Source organism: Pseudorca crassidens, chromosome 15, assembly GCF_039906515.1.
Source record: "Pseudorca crassidens isolate mPseCra1 chromosome 15, mPseCra1.hap1, whole genome shotgun sequence".
In the NCBI taxonomy this organism is placed as follows: Eukaryota; Metazoa; Chordata; class Mammalia; order Artiodactyla; family Delphinidae; genus Pseudorca; species Pseudorca crassidens.
This window is the reverse complement of record NC_090310.1, coordinates 53900666-53925760: the sequence shown is the minus strand read 5'-3', so window position 1 is coordinate 53925760 and position 25095 is coordinate 53900666.

Sequence of the window (25095 nt, the reverse complement as noted above, 5' to 3'; positions counted from 1 at the left end):
AGTTTTTGATTTGGTTGGGAAAGTTTATTTTTAAAGGGAATTAGCTGCACTTTAGGAGGTAAGAGGGGAGAAGAGACAGGAGAGGAAAACTGCTGATCTTGTTGGCAAATGCACATGTACATAACCTACACAATCAAATATATTACCTTTAATTAATAGAGCAGAATAATTAATGTCTGTATAAACTGGCTACCCTGGCATTGGTTGTTTCAGCCTTACTTCAGATGTTCAAGTATTGGCCTCCATGACCAGAATCAGAGGTAAAGAAGAAACTGCTTGGAGCGATATTAGGCCCTGTTTTCTAGAGTTGTAACTTGTTAAAGTGCCTGGTAACTCTCTTATGACTGTGTTTGGTCAGCCTGATTATTTCTACAGCTATGTAGCAGCTGCCCACAGTTCCTAGCAAGAGGCAGAAACAGAAATGCAGCTGAGCCCCCTTCATTAGTTGGATCTTCTTGCACCTAATTTGCATTTCTTCCCTCCTCTTTTCCTCTGTTTGGAAGTAATCTTACCAACCAAAAGGAATTCTCCAAATCAAGGAGTGACTCCTCCTTCTGAAAATTTAAAGAAAATTTAATCTTTCCTAATTGAGGAGCACTTTTAGCTTTTTAAACTGGTCACATTGGAGAGCTGGAACTGTTGGTTTGTCAGTCATTGTTAACTAAGTCAGATACACTAAAGTAATGAAAACATAGGAGAAAAGAAAGAAAGGAAGGAAAGAAGGAGGGAGGGATGGAGGGAGGGAGGGAAAGAAAGTGGGAAAGAGGGAGAGTGGAGGAAATGAAGAAGAAAGAAATGAGAGAAAGAGAAAGAGAGAGAAAGGGGGAACCCACTAACCACATCCTTATATCAGTCTAAGTCCTTTAGGGAAGTTTTGTAAGCTTTAATGTGATCCCTCTTCTTACTGGAACTCCCTTTTTTTTTTTTTTATTACAAATAAAAACATGGCATGTCTTTGAAGTCTTAACTGCGTCAAAGACTTGCTCCCATTAATTTTAAATTACTCTCCTAAAAGCCTGTCTACAGTTAGCAGTTTATGAAAAGGATGCCCTGTTTTGCTGTCCACTGGGTTCTCAAAGCAGAAGAACCTCTTAATTGATATTCCTGCATTTTTTACATCAAATATTAGTGAGCAGAACAATGCCCTTTAACTTGTAAAATAGCCACATCTTTGGAGATTCTTGAGGCAGATAGGACTGAAGAAATGCCTCTGGCTCACACTCTGGAGTTCTGGATTTAGAACTGAACTAGAAATTAAGGAATTGAATTTACCCCTGAAGTCAGTGAAGTCCTGACTTTTGATTGGTTTCTATGGCAGTCAGAGAGACAGTGAAATATTCTTGGACATAAACTAGCATTTTTAAGGTATTTAAAAAATTCAATGTTGTAACGCAGGATTTGTTAGACTTGCAGATTTGAAGGAGGTGAATAAAATTAAGTATATGCTGAATTTATTAAACAGATACATTTGTTTCATATTTTTTATGTTCTTCCTGTACAAAATGTCCATATCTGTTTATATCACTATTTAATGATTCTTTACATCAAAAAATTTTGCCTATATCTTAATTTTATTCTCCCTTCAACATGTCTTGTAGATCAAAGAAGTAGACCAACCTAAGAATAGCCCATCATATAGCTGAAGACCAGTATTAAGTAACCCATTAAATCTCTCTTCTTAACAAGAATCATTCAATAGCTTTTAACCATGAGGCTTTTGCACATACAAATAAATTCAGGGGAATGATAATAAAAATCACCAGACTTGTGGTATTCTATCAAAATGATTATTTGGAAAAAGAAATCAATTTATTCCTTAGAAGACAACTAATTAAACTGCATTTTGGTCTAATTTTTATTTAGTAAATTAATACTGTTAAAAAAGACTTTAATTGGTTGCCTAATAAGTTGAAGATTAAATTGTTTTAATTTTTTTACATCTGTAATTTTTAAATGTATTGCCTCTATTGCTTCATTCATTTGCAAAATACAAAATTAAGTGAAGTGATGCCATGTATTAGGAAATTTTATCTCCTAAAGTCTCCTCCGTGGTGATACTTGGCAAAATTCTGGGAATAAGAAGTCTAAAAGAATAATATATTTCTCAGTGTATTGTTATTGATAACCAAGAACTCAATGATAAGCAAAATTGTTTCATGTTATGAAATCAGCTTGTCCATACCAAACTGAGAATTCTAACTACTTAATATCTTAACAAAGGTTGTAAAAGAAAATTATAGTCAGCACAGGGTTGTATGTGGCTTCCTTGCCAACAACTGCCAAGAGAATAGTTATCCAAATAACTGAATTAGCCACACAATTTTTCACTGATGGGTCCCCTCCTTGATATTCAAATATTTATGGCTCCTTCTAACATAAAATGACACAAAATATTTTTAGTCTTCTTTATGTCAAATCTGAAAATAAATCTCTCCTGGTATTATCTAACCCTGGTGATAGGTTATAATGTTACCCAGGAGGCCACCCTCTAAGTATTGGGTTGGCTAAAAAGTTCGTTCAGGTTTTTCCGCAACTTCTAACGGAAAACCCAAACAAACTTTTTAGCCAACCCAATACTTGGAAAGAAAACATAGTCTTTGAAACTGACAAATATCTTGGAGGTCATTTTGTTCAAATGCCTCATTTTAAAGACAATAAAACTGAGGGCCAAAGAGGTTGGTGACTTTCCCAAGGACACCAAATTTAATCATAAATAGATCAAGAATAGTGTCTGGATAAGGTTGGAAACTGAGAGTCAACCACTGAGTAGCAGAAAGAAGCTTGGGTAGTAGAAAGAACCACTGGGATTCAGAGGAAATCTGATGCCAGGAACAGCAAGGGGCCAAGAAGCAAAACAGTGAATTGGTTTAAAGAATATTGCCAGCAAGGTCCCGTGAAGTTGACTGTTAGCATCGTACAGCAACTTGGTTCATTTTGAAGGTCCATGTGTTAGTCCCTTGGGAATGATTCTACTGACTCTAAACAGGCCATGGAAGAGCCAAGAGAAATGTCAGCTCTCCTGATGTGGGTTTAAATGTGATCCTTATTTTTTTCCCAGCCAGCTATTGATATCTTCCATCCCATGGCAAAGATTTTTGCTGTCCTCCACCCTAATTCACTTACACAAAACTATGGAGATGATTGATTAGGAAAAATAGAACTTAGGCACAACTCGATTCAATGGAAAATCCCAGTGAAGGTGGGTGTGTGTATCTAACAGAGTAGATTTAGCATACTGCTTATAAGCATAGGATCTGGGAACAAAGTACCAGGGTTCAGATCCCAGCTCTGTCCCTAGCAGTTTGACTTTGGGCAAATTGTTTTTCCTTGCTTTGGTTCTTTAAATTCATCTATTAAATGGAAGTAAGAAATAATAGGGCTGTGATGAGTACTAAATGAGATAACACAAATAAAACAAATAGTGTCAGGCACAAAGTAAGTGAGACTGTGATACCTAAGGGATTCCAATGGAATCTGTCTCACCATACATTCAGAAATCACAAAGTTTTTTTTTAAAAGGCAACTCTGTATTTTCATACAAGAAATTTGTCTATCTATTTGGCATTATACACAATTTGAAAAGACTTCACAAAATTTGAAGAGACAGGTTATCTGCTATAGATAACTTGTAAAAGAGGATTTGAGGAAAAGTGAATTTTGCTTTATAATGAAAATCAAATGAATTCAAATATAAATTTCTAGGTTTCATTGTTAAAATGAATGAGTCATCTTGGGTCCAAACATGAAAGAATTTGGTTTTATAATCCTAAAATTTCTATGGAACCAAAAAAAAAAAAAAACCCAAATAGCCAAAGCAATCTTGAGAAAGAAGAACAAAGCAGGAGGCATCATATTTCCTGATTCCAAACTATACTACAAAACTATAGTAATCAAAACTGTATGGTACTGGCACCAAAACAAACATATAGATCAATGGGATAGAATAGAGAGCTCAGAAAAAAACCCATGTATATATGGTCAATTAATTTATGACAGAGGAGCCAAGAATATACAATGGGGAAAAGATGGTCTCTTCAATAAATGGTGTTAGGAAAACTGGACAGCTATGTGCAAAAAATGAAATGGACCACTTTCTTACAGCACATACCAAAATGAACTCAAAATGGATTAAAGGCTTAAATGTAAGACCTAAAGCCATAAAATTCCTAGAAGAAAACATAGGTAGTATGCTCTCTGATATTGTCTTAACAATATATATATATATTTATCTTTCTCCTCAGGCAAGGGAAACAAAAGCAAAAATAAACAAATGAGACTACATCAAACTAAAAAGCTTTTGCACAGTGAAGGAAACTATTAACAAATGAAAAGGCAACATACTGAATGAGAGAAGATATTTGCAAATGATATATTTGATAAGGTGTCAAAATCTAAAACATATAAAGAACTCACAGAACTCAATATCAAAAAGAAAACAGTCCAATTAAAAAATGGACAGAGGATCTGAATAAACATTTTTCCAGGGAAGACATACAGATGGCCAACAGACACATGAAAAGATGCTCAAGATCACTAATCATCAGGGAACTGTAAATCAAGACTGCAATATCACTTCACACTTATTAGAATGGTTATTATCAAAAAGATAAGAATCAACAAGTGTTGGTGAAGATGTGGAGAAAATGGGACCCTCATGTATTGTTAGTGGGAATGTAAGTTGGTGCAGCCACTGTGGAAAACAGCATGGAGGTTCTTCAAAAATTTAAAAATAGAACTACCATACAATTCAGTAATTCCACTTCTGGATAGTTATCTGAAGAAAATGAAAACACTAATTTGAAAAGATATATGCAAACCTATGTTCCTTGCATCATTTTTACAATAGCCAAGGTATGGAAGCAACCTAAGTCTTCATTGATAGATGAATGGATAAAGAAGATGTGAGATATATGCAATGGAACATTACTCAGCCATAAAAAAGAATGAAACCTTATCATTTGCAAAACATGGATGGACTTGGAGGGTATTATGGTAAATGAAATAAATCAGACAGGGTATGATTCTATACTGTATACTTATTTATATGTGGAATATAAAAAAAACAAAAAATCAAAGTAAAACAGAAACAGACTCATACATTCATAGATACAAAGACCAAATTGGTGGTTACCAGAGGAGAAAAAGGTGGGGGGTTGGGTGAAATAGGTGAAGGGGATCAAGAGGTACAAATTTCTAGTTATAAAATAAATGTCATGGACATATAATGTACAGCATGGGAAATATAGTCAATAATTCAATAATTTTGTATGTTAATTGATGGTTACTAGACTTATCATGGTGATAAATTCATAATGTATATTAATTTTGAATCACTATCTTGTACATCTGAAACTAATATAATATTGTATGTCAACTGCACTACAATCAAAAAAATTTTTAAATATATTTTTTTAAAGAACACAGGCAGCTCTCTAGGGACTGCTGAGGGGTAAAAAAGCCAGTCTCAAAAAGGTTATATACTGTCTGATTCCATTTATATAACATTCTTGAAATAACAAAATTATAGAGATGAAGAACAGATTAGTGGTTGCCAGAGGTTAGGGAGGGAAGTGACTGTAGGTATAAAATAGTAGCACGAGAGATCTTTGTGGTGATGGAACAGTTCTGCATCTTGATTGTGATGGTGATTACACAAATCTACACATCATACAATTGGATGGAACTAAACACATACACACACACACACAAATGAATGCATTAAAACTGGTGAAATCTGAAAGGGCAAAAAAGAAGGCAAAAAAAAAACCCTTGAGAATAAGGAAATAAGAAAATTAGTATCTACTGTACACTAATTATGTGCTAGTAACTCTTTTAAGTGCTTTAAAATCAGACCCAATAAACAACTTGAGTACATTTTACAAACATAATTGTGAGTGAATAAAATCAAATCTCAGGATACTATATGCAATACTATTCCAATTAAAATTAAAATAGGCAAAATTAATATTTTAGTGTTATATACCAAACTGATTTAAAATATTTTTTTAAAAAAATTATGAACGTGATTATCATAAAAAGCAGAATAGTAGTTACTTAAGTGAGAAGAGGATGAGCCTGTGTAATGGAGAAGGAATAAATGGGGAACATGGGTTCAGAAGTGCCCCAAGGGTTGGATGTGTACTTGTACACTGTGTTTATTCACTTTCATAGTGTAATATTACATTTCAGAAAAATAAACAACAAAGACTTAAGAGGCAAACATATACAAAATTGCCATAATTTCTAGAGACTATACTGCTTTGCTAGAAATGCTAATAATTGTGCTAAATGAGACCTGATTCAACCTGCATATCAAATATCCATCTCAGCAACAAATGCCTGATTCCATGGGCAATTTGTAGACAGGAAATATACAGCAAATTGTTGCTCAGCAGATATATATCACAAGTTTAATGAAGATGGCAATGTTTCAATACCAAATGAGGAATGAAACTTGTCAGAACCATGATGTCTGTGAAGAGGAATGATATGTGAAGCATTTCATCATCCTCATAATGTCTTACTAAAATAATTATCTGCCTTTTAAATTGAGAAATTGACTTGGAAGAATGCTTCAGCTTGTGGTTTTGTAGTAATAGAAGCCAAGGGAGTAATGGGGTAAAATATACTTAATGATGAGTCAAAAGTGAAACTGGTTTGGCAAATTTACCTCATCTCAGTGGCCAATAATTAACTTACAGTGAAAACTGAAACCAACTACACTAACGTGTAACTGAAGCTCAGTTTTTCAAGGCACCAACTAACTATAAATTTCATGAACTATTGATTTCTATGTAAGATCGAAGGTATTTATTAGCTCTCATTGAGTGATATATTGCATTCATCAGCTCCCAAAATTCCCAATAATTGTTAATGATGTTTCTAGATCGGTGCCAGATTGTATTTTCCACAGATGGCTGTGACATTCTCTCTATTCACATATGTTTTCTAAGATCTTACTATTGCCCCATCATGAAGTATGAGCTGATTCTCTCCATATGAAACTAAATAGGAATATTACTTATTTGTAATCAATAAAATGTGGTAAGTATGATGCTGTATAATTCTTGGGGCTGAGTCATAAAAGGTGATGCCACTTCTGTCTTACTTGCTGGAATACACATTCTTTAGCCCTTCAGAGGTCTTATAAAACATTGACTGCTCTGAGGCTACCCTGTTGTGAGGAAGCCAAAACTATCCATCATATAAAGAGCACGTGGTGAGGGCATTAATCTACAGGAAGAGAAAAAGATGCCCAGGCAAATGCCAGCTGGTTGCTGCTCCAACCTTCCCCCTTGCCAACTTTATATGTCGTTTCTACAGTTATCATCTAACTGCAATCACAATTCAAAGCCAAAATTCTTTCCAAATTTCTTACCCACAAAATTCATGAGATAATATAATATTTGTTGTTGTCTTAAGTCACTAATATTTAGGTTGATTTGTCACCTGGCGATAACTGACCAACTGCGTTATTCTCTTGAACTTCAAGGCTATTTATTCTCATTGAAAGATTAAATACAATATTCAGGAGACTTCATACAAATATTCACATGATATTTGCAATTGATTAGCTCAAGATATTTGACCAACCCTTGGAAAAGTTCAATATCATGTGTTTGATTTCTGAGGTGGCCACTTAGGATCATTTTGATAAACCCATAAATGCAGACTTTGGGTCCACAATATATAATCTGAGGTGGCATCAGCAAAAATAACAGAGTAAGTTCCTCTGAAAAATCCTCTCCTCTATAAAAGCTATGAGAACATTGGCAAACATTGTCAGAATTAAATATTTCAAAACTGTGGAAATAAACCAAAGACTTGTGGTATTTCCTGGAATATTTATTCAAGAAAAAATGGCTGAATCTCGGAATCTAGGAATAGTGAGTTATATGGCATTTTATTTATTTATTTATTTTTAATTAATTAATTTATTTATTTTTGGCTGTGTTGGGTCTTCGCTTCTGTGCGAGGGCTTTCTCCAGTTGTGGTAAGTGAGAGGCCACGATGCACGGGCCTCTCACTATCGCGGCCTCTCTTGTTGTGGAGCACAGGCTCCATACGCACAGGCTCAGTAGTTGTGGCTCACAGGCCCAGTTGCTCTGCGCATGTGGGATCTTCCCAGACCAGGGCTCGAACCCATGTCCCCTGCATTAGCAGGAAGATTCTCAACCACTGCGCCACCAGGGAAGCCCCTATATGGCATTTTTAATTGCCTTATTCCCACCCTCAGCTCCAGAGTGGACCTAAAAACAAATAGCCTGCAATTATCATGAAAACTAGCAGCCTGACAACCACTGGTAGCAAAATGGATTTGGAGTTCCTTCAAAATTCCATTCCTATAGAAATATCATTATTTGACCTGCTTAGTGGGTCACTAGGCTTACACTTCTTGAAAGGCTTTCTTGATTTGGCATGAGTGGAAGTTTGCCTGATATAAACCACCTTTTCCCTGGGAGTATTTGTTGAAACAGAAACAATTGTATAACATCACAGTTATCTGTGGTGGTAGATAGTGGTTGGTACAAACAATAGGCAAACCAAAAAGCTTAAAAGAAAAAGTGGGGGGAATGGGATGTCCATAAAGAATTTTAAAAAGAAACGTTCCTGAGAATCTCAGGCATATGTAGGACTGTGCACATACCCAGGACTGTGAGCACACTCAGGCAAGACTTGAGAAGCTGTAAACTCTGACTAACATTGAGGTTCTGTGTAAGTAGGAAGTGAAGGCTAAGGCAGAGTTGTAAAATGCCTGACTGTTGAAGATTTACCCCAACACACACACAAAATCCTTCATCAAAGGCAGTAAGATTTAATGGTTTCTCTGTACAATCATTAGATGATCATTAAGATTACTGAGCAGAGACATTGGTGGACACACACAACAAAACATATATACTAGAAAAGGTATAAAGTTTTATTCTGATAAATTCTGTAGATATCTAAGATTCATTTCTAGGTATATAATTGTTCTTTTTTTTTTCTTTTTCCTCATGTAAATTGTATTTTGTGGGGGGGTTAATATTTTACTAGCTCTTTTGGTTGTTTTTTATTTTATCAAAAAGAGCTATACATTTATCTCTATCAATTATTCTAACCACTTTAATGCTTCTTATTTCTATAAGTTTTTTATTCATTCTGTCTTGTTTCCTAGGCAAATAATCCTGTAATCTGAGAATAATATAAGCTTTAGTTCTCCTCTTTTAAATGTATATCTCCTTTTTTTTCTTGTATTCATTTATTGCTAGTTTGGCAAAAGAATACTAAGTAACCATAATGGTGATGGAATTCTTGTCTTGTGATCTGTGGGGATACTTCTACTATCACCATTTTGCAAGGTGTTGACTTTGAATATACGCATGTTAAGGAATGGTCCTCTATTTTATTTTATTATTTTATTCTATTTTATGAACCAGATATGGATGTAAAACTTTGGCAGTTACCTTTTTGGCATAAATGGAATGAAAATATGCTATTATATATTAATTTAAATTAATAGATTTTTCTAACCTTGAATCATCTACACCTTCTATTTTATATTGCATTATTTGTTGTCAAAGAATATGGACTATTGTAAATCTACTTTAAAAAAATATATTGGAACTTTGTGGCCTAATACATTGTAAACAAACTCTTATCAATAATGCATTTATCACTAATATCTCTTTAATTCCCTTTAAAGAGAATGTGTACACTATATTTTTAAGGTACAAAATTTGACCTATATGTAATGCAACAATCTTAGCTATTATTCAGTTTTTCTCTATTATTCTTTATTCTATACTTATTTTCCCATGAGCTGACAGCATTAAGGTCAAGTCTTTTTTTTTTAATTTTTATTTTATATTGGAATATAGTTGATTAACAATGTTGTGTTAGTTTCAGGTGTCCAGCAAAGTGATTCAGTTATATAAACACACGTATCTATTCTTTTAAAAATTATTTTCCAATTTAGATTATTACAGAGTATTGAGCAGAGTTCTTTGTGCTATACCTACTTGTCAAGTAGGTCCTTGTTAGTTATTTATTTTAAATATATCAGTGTGTACATATCAATCCCAAACTCCAAATTTATCCTTCCTCCCCACATTTCCCCCTGTTAACAAGTTCATTCTCGAAATCTGTGAGCCTGTTTCTGTTTTGTAAATAAGTTCATTTGTATCATTTTTTTCTGCTCCATATATAAGCAATATCATATGATATTTGTCTTTCTCTGTCTGATTTACTTCACTTAGTATGATAATCTTTAGGTCCATCCATGTTGCTGCAAATGACATTATTCCATTCTTTTTAACAGATGAATAGTATTCCATTGTATATACATACCACATCTTGTTTATCCATTCATCTGTTGATGGACATTTAGGTTGCTTCCATGTCTTGGCTATTGTAAACAGTGCTGCAGTGAACATTGGGGTGCATGCATACTTTTGAACCATGTTGTTCTCTGGATATATGCCCAGGAGTGGGATTGTTGCATCATATGGTGGATCTATTTTTAGTTTCTTGAGGAAACTCCACACTGTTCTCCATAGTGGCTGTACCAATTTACATTCCCACCAACAGTGCGAAGCATCCTATGGTTATTTTCTGAATCTCAAATAGTGAAGCAGAAATAGACTACTTTGTAACCCACAGAATCCACACTCTGGCTCCCTGACTTGTAGACTGAGTGTTATTATGGCAAGAAAGGGAATATACAACTTCCCTTTCCCTCCATTTTGTCCTTCACACTGTTATATTTTAAAGCAAAAGCAATGGCACATTTCTAGACAGATCTTTTAGTGGCAGAGATTGTTGTCTCCAAAAAACACTTGCATGATGAAGAAAAGATAATTACTAGCAGTTCTCATTTAACTCCCCTGTTTGACCTGTGCAAAAGTCAGATGGGTAATGATTGTAAATATCTGCATGCTTCATCAAGTAGTATTGTCAATCACAATTGTAGTTTTGGAGTGGTATATTGGAACAAATCAATCCAGTCCCTGACAACTCATATGTGACCATTGACTTAGCAAGGGCTTTCTCCCTTGTACTTAGTAACAGGATAATGAGAAGTCGTTTGCCTATACTTATCAGCAACATTATTTCTTTACTGTCTTGCTGCAAGGATATGTCATCTCTCCTATTTCTAACATAAGAAACATATATTTGCTTAATGACTGTTAATCCATCCATGACAACCCTGCTGATGAATGAAAAGCCATTAAATATATATGTATATATGTTATATTTATACACATAATATATATAATGTATATAAAATAAGTTTCAGTGGGAAAGTTGGGATTCTTGCCATCCCAATGTAATATTACTAATAAGCCTAAGAGAGAGAAAAATGTATTAATTGAACAGTAAAAACAACTTTGTGTCAGTAATAAATTAGAATTGGAAAGTAAATAAATAAAGGCTGTAAATAAAATGCAATGTTCTGAAAATTTATTGTACTTGCCAAAGAAGAAAGGGAAGACTTAATAGTGGATACTGGAAAAAGATATGAGGGGTCATTCTTTGGAAGGTGATGGAGAGTCTGGTTGATTGATGTTCAGAAAGGCATTTGATAACAGAATCAGGTGTGCTTATAATAATATTCTTTCCCTTGAGAACATGACCCTGGAAGAAGCATCTAAAGTGTTAGACACTGGCATTTCTCTATAAGGAATAGAATCTCTGGATGATTGAAAAACTGCCTGTTGAAGCATGTGGAAATATTGTTTCTTCCTGCAGCAAAGAAGGGGCTTAGAAGATGTACCTTCTTTATCACTCTCACTTGGCCTACATAAGCAAAGAAAAAAAAAAAAGTTCATCCAATCATGGTGTGCAATTCAGATGTGTTCTATGTGATATGCTCTCACTGGGTAATGTTGGCTAGTATAAATTGGTTGGTGTGTCTTTTCCTGAAATATTATTATTGAGATATCACTTATAGCATATTTATTTAGTGTGTTTCAAGCTGAAAAATAATTATTTATGACAACAGTAAAAGAAGAGGTCATTGTCCAAAGATTGATCAAACTTTTCCGGAGCTATGATAGCAAAAGGTGATTAATGAAATACACATTCTATGAGTTAAGCTTCTATGGTGCAGTGGGACCCTGGTCATATCTCAGAGATTACCACACTGCCCCACTGCATTGATGACATTGTGCAAATTCAACAGTGAGCTGGAAGTATTAAGTATCTTACTACTTAATAAGACACACGCATAGCCAAAAGTGGAAAATAAACCCCCCAAATCTCAGGAAACTGTGATCAGGGGATTTCAAAACATCCTTTCTAAAGGGAGAGATAAGTTATTACAGTTACACTGCCCACCACCAAGAAAGAGGTACATCACTTTTGGGTTTTTTAGATATGGAGGCAATATACAGCACATTTGGGGATGAGGCTCATTGGACTCATTTTCTAGGTTATCCTTAAGGATGCCCTTTGAGTAGGGTCTGGAATAAGAAGGAATTCTATAGCAGGTTAGATTTTGGTTGTCATCTGATCTGTCCTGATACTTGGGCCTTATGACCCACCAGACCCAATAGTACTGGGATGTTTGTGGCCAGAAATGATGTTTCATGAAACCTCTAGCAGTAGACTTCTAGGTTTTTAAAGTAAGGCCATTTCATCTTCAGACAACAGATATTCTCTATTTGAAACTTCCGGCTTGCTACTGGGCCTTGATAGACTGAATACTTAATTATGGAACATCAAGTGATTGTGCAGCCTAAATTACCTATCATGCTCTGAGCATTATCTGATCCACTGAACCATAAAATTGGGTGTGCACAGCAGCATTCCATTATAAAAGATGAATCATATTTGTGAGACCATGACTAAGCACCTTAAAAGGTATAAATAGAATGGCATGAGTAACATTTCCATTTTGTCTCCTTTTTCTATGCTGCCTCTCCTTCATTCCATGAACGTGAACTCAGGGTAAGCTCATTATGACCAGTTAGTAAATGAGGAAAAAGCTTAGGCTTGGTTTGTGGATGGGAGGGCATGGCATGCTGGTACCAACCAGAAGTAGAGAGCTGTTGTTTTCAACTGTACTCAGGAATGGCCCTCAAAAACAGTAGTGGTCATCGTATGGTGCTCTCTTTATACAGCTAGAGTTCAAAAATCTAAGAATTAAGTGTTTGAGGCAGAAGTGACTTCTTTCACTTTTATACATAAAACCCACATAAAGAATTTTTGCTTCCTGTCCACATCAACTTTGGATGTAAGAGCCTTGGAAGTCCCAGTGCCCATCATGGGGAAGTTTCTTCCAGGCATCTGGCCATGGTTCTGATGAATTCACACTCTCCACCCTGGACCAATATTTTGGACTTATCATGTCACTGGGCAGAAAAGGGAATTACAGTTTTAGGTAGAATTTCATTACAAGGTAAGATTAGTATTGATATTACACAATGTGGGCAAAGGAGGACCATATATGGAACACAGAGGATTTCCTGGTAGCACCTTTTAATATTGTCTTTGAAAATAACCCTAGTCAATAGAAAATCATGGTAACCCAAGATTCAGATCCCACAGGAATGAAGGCTTGGGTTACCACGCTAGTAAAATATCCCAACCAGCTAAGGTACTAGCATAAGACAACCAAAATAGAGTGAGTGTAGGACAAAGGCACCTTTAATTAAAATCTTAAGTTGCATGCATGACCAGCTATATACCAGCTAGCTATAGGGACTGCAACAATCTCTTTTCTGCCAGATCTTTGGCTAATACATCATATTTGATATGGATGTCTCTCTGGACCTTTAGTTTTCATAAGCGAAGCACAGCTGAACCTCCTTGATTACCTGCATGCCTTATCAGGGTACTGTTTTTGATCTTCCCTCAGTCCTGAGTTTAAAGGCCGGATATTGATGGTTGTGTTACCTCAGCTTTCCAGTTGTCTCTGGATGGGGCATCCTAATTGAAGTTATGAGTAGCTGTGGCTTATGGATTGAGTGAAAACTTTTCCTACACATTTTTATTTTCTTGTAATGGAGTTCCTTTCAACTACACTGTAGTTCATTTAGCATGTTGCCTTAGTTGAGGTGTTTGTCAACGATGAATTATCCCCAAATTCAAGAGCTCTATCTAGATTTGCTTCCAACAATTTTTCAACACAGGGCTTTTGTAATACTGTTTAAACACCCTCTTCTGAGAAGTCAAACTCATTGTCAGATGATCTAAGAGAGAGGAACGGGTGAATCCTTTGTGAAATATAAGAGTTTTAATCATTGTGTTCTTAGTGTATATTGGAGTCAGATTTGTATGGGGGATTCCCTTAAGTTTATATTTCTTTTGTTTTTAGTACTTATTGTTTACAAATTCTGTTGGTTATTCGTTAAAATTTGATTATCTCTCTGTTTTTATTTTGCATCTTCTCAGCCATGGAAACACAATACACATTGTCCAGACAGGAAACCAAAAGTTGAGTAAAGATGCAGTTGAAAAATTGAATAGGAAAATAAGTGGAATAAAAGCTGTCAAAATGTGTCTTCCCCAAGATATCCTATGTCATCTGGTTCTTTTTCCAATTATTAAAAGTATTCCTTAGCATACAGAAAATATTCCCAATTGATTTCATGAAGGCTGTGTAGTTATGATATTGAAATCACTGTTCCTTGTGTAGTTTATCATTGGACAATGTTTTATGCACTATCTCTTTATTTAACCAACTCAACCATTTAAGTAGCAAATACTGTTTTATGCATACCTTATAGATGAGACAAATAAGGTTTAAAGAGGTTGAGAAACTTGTTAAGAATGTGAATTATGATGTCAACTTAGATATACTTTATTTCAAAGACCAAATATTTTCTCATTATGCAACATTGAATTCCACCATTTAACACAGTGGACCATTCCCTCATTCTTGAAATTCTTTTTTTCCTTACTTGTATGCCACCAAACTCTCCTGGCTTCCTTTATATCCTCTCTGTCTCTTTCTTCTTATCTTCCTTACAGTTTTACCTTCTTTTCCTGTAACTTTAATGTTCATGTTCTCCAGGATTCTGTCATTAATCTTTTTTTAGCGTATATACACTTCTGGACTATCTCTTCTTAATTATTATATTTTATTTATAGTGTGAGGACAAAATTGTTAGATATTGGGCAAGGATTATCACCCTTATTTTCTGATGTATAACTTCCCTCTTTTTCCCTACTGTAATATTCCATGAGAAATATTCCATACATAAGAAAGCATCAACTAAGTGACAACACAATGAGAGGAAGAAGTCAAGATCTTGCTTTGAATTTCAAAACAATCTCCTGAAACTCCTATCAGGACAGTCGTATTAAAAATCTAGTCTATTTATTAGCAAAAGCCAGATATTATGTAGCTCCAAAAATAAGACCTGAAGGCAAAGTAGCACACAGATTATGCCCTAAACAATATTACGTAGACAATTGTAAAAAGGTCTGTGCTGCCCCTAAATAGTAAATAAAGTTTCATTTGATTGGAGTGAGAGGGAATTTTAGAGAGGGAGAGCTTTAACATGAGTGAGTTTTTAAAATGGAACTAGAGAATCTGCCTCTTGAGTGACTCATGGATCTGAGCTAAAGAAAAGAAAGTCTCAGCAGAAATGAGAGCCTTCTGAGGGTGGAAGAGACTTTCTCTTAGGTCAAACATAGGCTTGGATTCTGAGATTACTGTGATAGAAAGTACCAAACAAATGTCCTCTATGTCAGTGTGATCTATAGAGTGGAGAAGGAAGCAAGACAGGTAATATGCAACTAAATTGTTCTTGCTCTCACACTCTGGTCTCCTGATGTCTCAGAGAGGTGTTGGAAAAGACATAAATATTTCCCAGGCCAGAAGACGCATGACGGAAGATCTAAAGAATCCTGACAATGTGGACAAAGAGAAGGTAAAGAGATTTGCATGATTTCTTGAAGTTGAGGACATCTGGGTAAAAAGCAGCACGAATAGAAGGTGATGTCCAAAGGAGAGTATGATAAAGTACATTACAGAAGATGCCAATAGAGGAAAGATTACTTCAACTAACCAGATAAATACTCTACACAGACACAACACAAACCATCCAATAAATGAGATCTCTCATCAGGGAGAAAGGGAGAGGGAAGTAACACCAAATTAAAAAGCTTTCCTTCCAAAGATGCTTAGCAACTTGCATATTGGTTAGTGGTACTATTGATCTTGGCTGTTCTGGCTTATATACCTGGGTGTTGGCTGGCTATTGACTGATCTAGTATGGACTTAGCTGGAGTATAATGGATGATGCAGTTCTGCTCCACATATTTCATCCTTTAGTAGGCTAGTTCAGGCACATTCTCATGACATTTGTGTAAGGGCAAGAAAAGAAGCAGAAACACACATGATGTTTTGTAATCCTCTGCCAACATCAATCTTCTGACATCCTATTGGGCAAAACAAATCACATGGCTACACTGAGAACCAAGATGGGGGGAAATATACTCCACCTCTTCAGGGAAAAGAACTGAGAAGTCTCATGACACATGTGAAAGTTTGGGAAAAGAGACCAGAGCGCGTGATGAGAAATTGGAACCATTAGTACTCATTCTAGCACAGGAGGTAAAGGAGAGGGTGGGTGGGAAAAACTGGAAGGCCTACCAGAAGTGGTAGTACATAAGGACTTAATTAAGGAATAAACAGTAATAAAAATCTGTGAACATTTTCATATGTAGAGATCAAAAAAAATTTTATTTCCATTTCCCTTTAGAAATCTAGATATAGGGGAAATCTTCAAAACCATTCAGTTCACTCCTAATTAAATATCCATTAGGAAAAAATTAATATCCTCTGCCTCTCTCATTGTCAATTTTTCCCTAACATCAAACTGTCATTGTTCGTTTCCTTTAAGAACATCCTTTTCTCTGCTATGCTAGAGAAAAGCAGATCTATAATCCTCCATTGACTCAAAAAAACATTTCCCATCTTGATTGGCTACACCAATTTTTAACTAGTTTATTTCTCAAAAATATCTGTCTGAGAAACTTTGATCATTTATATAAGCTTACCTAATATATCAAAAACTTTTCCTTCAAATCCTTTCTAGGTACAAGAAGAAAAATTACTCTTAATATGCAGATACGAATCTGATCACTGTGATGAGAAGTTGAAAGGTTACTTCCAGTTTTGCCTGGCTACTCTTCTTTACATAATCTAGGATCAAATTAACATATTAATGGTCTCATTATCAGACTGTTTATAAAACGTGAGATCCAATCTGGCTCCTGGATCTTTTCCTGTTGTCTCTATGCCCAGGCAGGCACTCCTCATCTTGACTGATATAATTTCCCTTGAAATTAGGGAACATCTCTCACAAATTAAGAGTGAAACATTGACTTAACATTCCATTTTCAGATTACAGTTCACTTAAATGCAGGTGTGAACTTCATGCTGAATTGGCTGTTCTATAACCCAAATCCTGAAGAAAGATATAAGCTGTTATTAATTTTGATAGAGTTATCTCTTTCTTTGGAACAATTACTTTCCAACACGTTTACAGGCATGGCTTTCCTCATTTTCTAGAGCAGAATCCCTTTGCTATAGTTCATCTGCCCTCAATTATCAGTCTCAACTCCAATTGGGAAATGAATGTCCTAAAAATGTCTTTTGTCTAGAGAAAGGGATAGCCAATTAAAAAGACAATTGAAATTCAGTTAAAAATTGTGAAGAGATAGAGGTTTATCGAGATTATAACAGTCATTGGAAAGAGCTGGAGAACAGTTTTGGGGAGGAAGCCGGAATAGTGAAAAGGAAACATTACTGAATTGAATTTTTAAGAATGAGCCAAGGAAAGATTGGTGAAGATGTTTCAAACATAGAAATAAGCACATGCAAAGGCATACAGTGAGAAAGGTCCTTCTTCTTTAGATTATTACATGGTGGGTTACATTATTAGATTTTTGAATATCAAATAAACATTGCATTTCTGGAATAAAATTCACTGGGCTGTGATGCCTTATTCTTATTATATCATTATTTTTAAATATATTTCTTGATTTGATTTTGTTGAGGGTTTTGTGTGTGTGTGTGTGTCTACGTTCATGAGAGATGTTGGTGCACACTTTTCTTGAATTGTCTTTGTCTGGTTTTGGTATTAGGATAATGCTGGCCTCATAAAATTAGCTTAGAAGTATTCCCTCATCTTCTATTTTATAGAAGAATATGTCTAAAGTTGTTAGGATTTCTAAAATTTTTTTTTTTTTTTTTTTTTGATTTCTAAAATTTTTAAATAATTCACTGATAACACCATCTGGGCCTAGGTTTTAAAATAATGGATTAAATAAATATCTTTAATAGTTGTAAAACTACTGATATTATCTATTTCATCTGAAGTGAGTTTTGAAGATTTGTGGCTTTTTAGGAGTTGGTTCATTTCATTTAAATTTTAAAGTTTATGTGTATAGAGTTGTTCAAAGTATTCCTTTTATCTTTTAAAAGTCTATGGGTATCTGTAGTGATATCTCCTGTTTCATTACTAATTCATTGGTAATTTTATGTTCAATCTCTCTCCTCTCTCTCTTTCTCTGTCTCTTGCCATTGATAGGAGTTCATCCATTTCATTTGTGCTTTTCCAAAGAACTAGCTTTTAATTTCTTTGATTTTTTCCTGCATTTTCATTTATTTTTCAATTTCACTAATTTTAGTACTTTTAAATTAGTGTTTCCTTCCTCCTTTCTTTGAGTTTAATTTGTCTTCTAAGGCTAAACAGTGGGAAGATTGGAAGGAAAAAAATAGTAAGTTCATCTTCCACTTTGGTGGTACTTCAAATTATAGTCTTTTCTTCTAATATGCCTGCTGTTACTTATCTATCAGAGTCCTCAAATAACTGACCTATATATTCTTCCCAGGATTTTGGTTGTATTCAGTGAAAGAGACAGGTTGCCCTTTTATTGGCTACTCAAACACCATGAGCTGTGTTTCTGTTCATGATGTGATTTTCTAAACATCCAACACAGTGAGTGAATTTACAAAGTACGTAGATTCACGTGGTAAGTGCATTCTAGAGAATAGAGTATGTATTAAAACTACTTTTGCTCTATATTTTACAAAGCTTAGGTATAGACTCAGATAATTATAAATAGGTTTTTTGTCTATTTAAATATTATACAGGATAACGGAAAAATATGAGAAAATATAACAATTCTCCACGGTACAAGATTGTTCTGTTCAATCATTATGAAAACTGAAAATGCCCTAACAGATTTCCAAAATGCCACCTTTAGGGTAGTGCTCGGTCCACTGATATGCACTTCTTTATATTGGTGGTGTTCAGTGGAACTCTACAATGACACAATGATATTGGCACCATCCAATATGGTAGTCACTAGCCCCACGTTGCTATTAATTACTTGAAACTTGGTGAGTATGTCTGAAGAACTAAACTTTTAATTTAATTTGATTTGAATGAATTTTAATTTAAGTTGAAATGGCCATCTGTTGCTATCAACTACTGTAATTCATATCATAATTCTTAGAGATATGAGGTAACATCCTTAAAATTCTCAGAAGGCAAGCAGAAGGGAGTGACTATGGGAATAAAGCATGGCCTTTGGTTTAGAAAGCTCAATTCTAAGCTAATAAAGGTAAAAATTAGTGATGAAAATACCAAACTATCTTAGAAAGACGAGCCATAACAGAAGGTCTGCTCAATTCTCAATTCTAACTGATCTTAAATGGGAATTTAACTTTTGTGTTTGTTAAATAGTATCTTTTGAAGCTGAGCATATGTCTTGAATGTCATCCAAACAATTAGCTACTCTTCTATTTTTGTGCCATGCATAAACTTAATAATGTCATCACTTAATGCCTTTGTTCAAGGGGTTTATAAACTTATTGAACGAGAAAGAGACAAGAATATATATTTTTATAATAACATTAGAAGCTTTTTTTAAAGTGGACCCTGTTCTATTGGACAGCCCTAAATCTTTAATTTTTCTTCTTGTCCTCAAAGATGTCAAGGAATTCTTGATCAAATACCTTTTCAAAATAAAAATACCATATATATATATATATATATATATATATATATATGGTGTATGTAGATATATATTTACCAATGGTACTTTCTAATATCAAATATATATATTTAAACAGGCTAATATTATACTTAGAAATAGATATGAGATTAAACTGGTAGGATTTGTTACAAAGAGATAATATTATTCCAATTTACAAATGAGGAAACTGTAACAAAATGAGATTTTTCAGTTTACTTAAAGTCAAATAGTGAGGAATTAATGGACCAGGAAGTATTAATATAAGTCAGGGACATATGTCTCCAAGACCTGTGACATTTCCACTAGGCCACTGTAATAAGCAGCCTTTAAGATAGTCCTCAGTGATTCCTGTCTCCCAGTATCCTTGAGTAACTTGCTTCTAAACAATAGAATACAATGACATAACACTGGAAGATGCTTAGTCCAATTTGACACATGAAGAAACTGATGTTTACTCTTCAAATTTACTCAAATGTGCAGCTGAATTGGAATCAAATCTAGATTTTATATTTTTACAATCTGTGGTCTCTCTATACGCTGCTTGTTATGAGCTCAGATTTACCTTCCTGTGTTAAAATTTCAGAGGTGCTCATTTATTATGTGTATTCTAATCTTTGGTACATACATATCCACATTGGTCCCTTGTGTCTATGTTTCCTCTGCAGTGCCCTGGCTATGGATTACTGAACATTGTCCTTCTATGCAGTGCTTATTATGTAGTACCCTTTCCTAGAATGAAGTTTTATCATTTTGTTTATATTGAGCAAAGTACTAAATGCATGTGCATGTCCATAACAACATATAGTTCTTTATGCATCTGCTTCACACAAGAATGCTCTAGCAACATCAATGGAAATTATGATTGGGGGATATCTCAATCATCCAAAAGCTCTCACGGGGATGGAGTTGACCCTGGAGGAGTTTTTTTTTTTTCTAACAGACACTTTTGGTAGAGAAGCTTACAGGAGAGGGTCCTGAAATTCAGTTTTAGTCAGAAGTATAATCTACACTATGCCAAGAAATTGGAAATTCACCACTGGTCAAGTGGTTTACTAAGAAGAGGAATCCATGAGAGTGCCATTGGCTTGCCAACTGGAAAGGCTAGAGCAACTTCCTTCCTGAATTGGGAGTCAAGTCAATAGGAAGGAAAAGCAAAGTGAGGGTAGGTGCTCCAGGGCTAGGATGGAGTACTCTCATGTTTGAGAGAGTATGTTTCCAAAAACTAGAAGCAGGCAGTGAAATTGTCTGAACCAGGCCAGATACAATTAATTCAGCATGTGTTTAAATACTATTCTAGGTGCACATTTGTGAATATCTACTTTTGTTTTTCAGCTCTTCCCCCCCACCCCCCTTTAACTTATGACTCCTCAAGGCATTCAACGTTGAAACTGGGCTTTCAATTGATGTGGTTAAAGAGGAAAAACAGCCTTAATTATATTAGAAATCTAAGCAGAACTTAGTTTTAACCAGTCTCTTCTTCAACTTTTGTAAGCCAGATGTTTTTCTAGTAATCCTCATGAAACTGTGCATTGTACACAGTTCTTATAATCTACAACAAAATTTATTTTGCCCTTTTCTTTTTGGCTAGAGATAGTAATCTAGGAGCAACCTCAACTCATAAAAATGAGAATCTACTTCTGTTTTGATGCTTTTTTCCTAAATGATCCAAGTGAATAAGGCTATGGCAAAGAGCTCACCTTACCAAGGCCAACTTGGTAGCAGGCCACCTCGGTGCTATCAATTTTGCATTCCCAGCTGGTGTCCCAGTGTAGTTTTAATAGAATGTTCTGCGCATGGCCTTTACAAACTCTCCATTGCTTGCTGAGGTGGATTAAAAGATGCAAACTCACTGAAATATGCCAAAGAATATAATGGTCTCTACAGAAGATCTGGCTATGTCAACCAACAAAAAGTTCCAGCTGTGGCTGCCATGTGGAACAAAGGGAACTCTTGGCTTAATGTGGAGTGCATGCTTCTGACGTTCCAGTTCAGGCAAGAAATAAATAAAGCTATTACAAAGCCCTTGACCAGATGTGTCTGACATAGTCTAAAATGTGTTTGCCCAGAAACTTCGCTATCAACGTGGCTCATTCTTATAGCAAAGGACATCTGTTCCTGAAGGCTAATGCAGGGTACAGTCCATAATCACAGTACAGAGCTGATCTGGCTGGCCTCTTTGAACTGCCTTTTCCCCAGGCACTGTTGTTCACATTTATCTACATAGTCTCAGTCATGTGCGGGTCAATGATTTATTTAACACAGAATCTGAATGCTTCTGTGTCATGAAATCAAACTCTGTCCAATAGTCAAAGACTTGAAAATTTCCATTTGTTTTCCAGGAGCAATTGTGCACATTCCCCATAGATAACTTGACACTGTTATGCCCTGTCACAGTTTACATCTGTCTTGGACTTGTATTGTTCCTAAGGTTGGCCATTGATCATTGTTCTCACATGAGTCCTTCATTATTCTAATTGGAACCATTTATAAACACATTCCTTGGACAGATGACAAAAGGATCCATGATGGACAACTTCTTATTCAAAACAGCTGCCCAATATGTAAATCAAAAGCTGTTAAAGATTGTATTGAGCTGAGAACAATTATACAAGGTTCTAGCCTGTTGTGAATTAAAATGACTGCATTAGAGCTTAAGAGATTTGTAAAGGGAGTCTTTCTTTTCAAGAATGCCAGTTCAGATTCAGCTCAGGTCATTGACAAGAAATATCATGAAAATAATACATCTATGCTCTCAACTTTATTGTTAATAGATAGATAATATTTTCCAAAAGGACTATTTACTGCAGCCAATTCTTTGGTTATCTTATCTGAAATCTTAAGGACTGAAAGGTCATAAATAAATTAAGATCATAAATAAAATAAATTACTTAGAATTTATTTTAAATTTCAGAATTCAGAATTTAGACACTTTTCACCATTTTAGGCACATTATAAGATTTTCCTCAAGTTGCTCTAGTTCTGTATCACACACACAAACAAACCCACGCAGAGGGTATCTTCTTCCTCTTTTTATCTGAAAATAAAAGCTGAAACTGAATAATTGTTTAGATGACTGTGGAAACAATAACTGATATTTATTGACTCTTTGCTATATATCAATTACTGTTCTAAATGTTGGCTCATTTATTCCTCACAATAACCCCACGAGGTAAGAACTATTACTATCCTCGTCTCATAGATGGGAAAACTAAAGCCAGTGAGACTAAATACAATTGCTTAATGTCACACCATATTCAAACCCAGAATGTCCGACTCAAGAGTCCATACTTCTTTACTATAATTTCTCCAAGAAAGGCACACTGAATGCCAGTACTTAGTCAAGTAAATTAACATTGGTTGTCCATCTACAATCTATAATAGACACATAGATGAATGATATATAGAGAGGTAGATACAGAGATAGATGGATAGATACAAAGATAGATGGATAGATACAAAGATAGATGGATAGATAGATAGGTGAGAAATACTAATATTTATTGAAACCCTGAAACCCTCCATTATTTTCAATACCTATGTTTTCTCATTTAATGTCCCATTTTTAAAAGGCAAATTTTATTAACCCCATTTAAGATGGCTTCTATTAACTCCATTTGTTTAAACATGAATATATTTACATACAGCAAACAAGGGCTAAATTCCTAACTCCTCTCACCCTATTCTAAATCACAGTGCAGGACAGCAGCAGGTTAACTAAGCCTCTGCAGGGAGTTGATGTCTTTGTGTGACTCTCATTTCAAATACAACTTATGCATATGGAATCAGCATCTTGTGTAATACAAAAATTCAGTGATGCTGAGACTAAAAACATTGAAGTTTGTCTTCAGGATGTTTTTATATTATATATTTTCATGTATGTGTGGTGTAACAGAGGAAGACTAAAGAGGGTTTTGTCTGGAATTCAATTCCAACAGTAAAGATGAAGCTAGTGTCAGAATTATATTTGTCTTCTCAGGGTCTAGGTCTTGTAATAACCTGTCATCTCTAGCCTCTCCCCCAAAGCAGGTAAGCAATGGGGGAAGGGGAAGAAAACCAGCTTTGAAGTAAATGGAATGGGCAAATATTTTGTGATTTTTTTTTACGTTAATACATTTTATTTGAATGATCTGTTTATGTAATGCCACCATGTCAGTAATATTATCCTTGTAGCCTATTTATGCACATAAAAACCTATGGGATAAATATTTAATTCCAGCTGACACACTACTTCAAGGATACAAGGAAAAGTAGAAATATGCAAAGATAAAAGGAAAATAAAAGGAGACAGTCTATCACTATTTTTCCTTGTCTTTCCATTGAATTTCTTTCTTCTTCTCAGTTAATATTCCCCAATCCTAACTCAATAACGACATGCCCTCTTGGCATTAGGAATTAGTTCTTTTAGCCCTCTGATTGAAATGATTACATTTCTGTTTCTCTCTCTTCCTAAAGGCTGAATTCTTAAGATTTAGCTGTGTTCATTCCTTTATTCAATATTTTGGCAGTACATACTCCATGCCAAGCACAAGAAGACAGGGACATGGCATGATTATAGTAATGTATAAAAGCCATAAAAAATTTATCATTGTTATAGAAGTTTACAGGAGAGAAAGACCACTGACATGGGAAGATCAGGAAAGAATTTACCAAGCATACAAGGGAGAGGAGGGTAGTTTAGACAGGGGCATAGAAAATGCAAATATCTTTTCAGGATGGATCATCTTCTGCAAATTAATCATTCAACTTAGAATATGCATTCAGAGAGGACAGGGAGACTCTTTATTCCTGTGGCATTGTTACAGTGTAAGTGTATTAACGACAAAATACTTATAATCAACTAATCTCCAGTTTAAGAAAGGGATAACATTAATGGATTAAGCCTACTTTGATCAGTACAGCATGTAATCTCTCCTTTCCCTCATCCTCTAAAGTGGTTATTAAATGAAACACTAAGTTTCTCAATTAATTATGTCTGGCTTATGACAGTGCTTCAATCACTGTGTCAATCTATTAGTTAAATATGTAATTAGGTAATATCTTACTTCTCTTTCACTACCATATTATGAGCACCCTGTCAGGAGAGAACATTCCTGATACTTCCTCCTATTCCATATG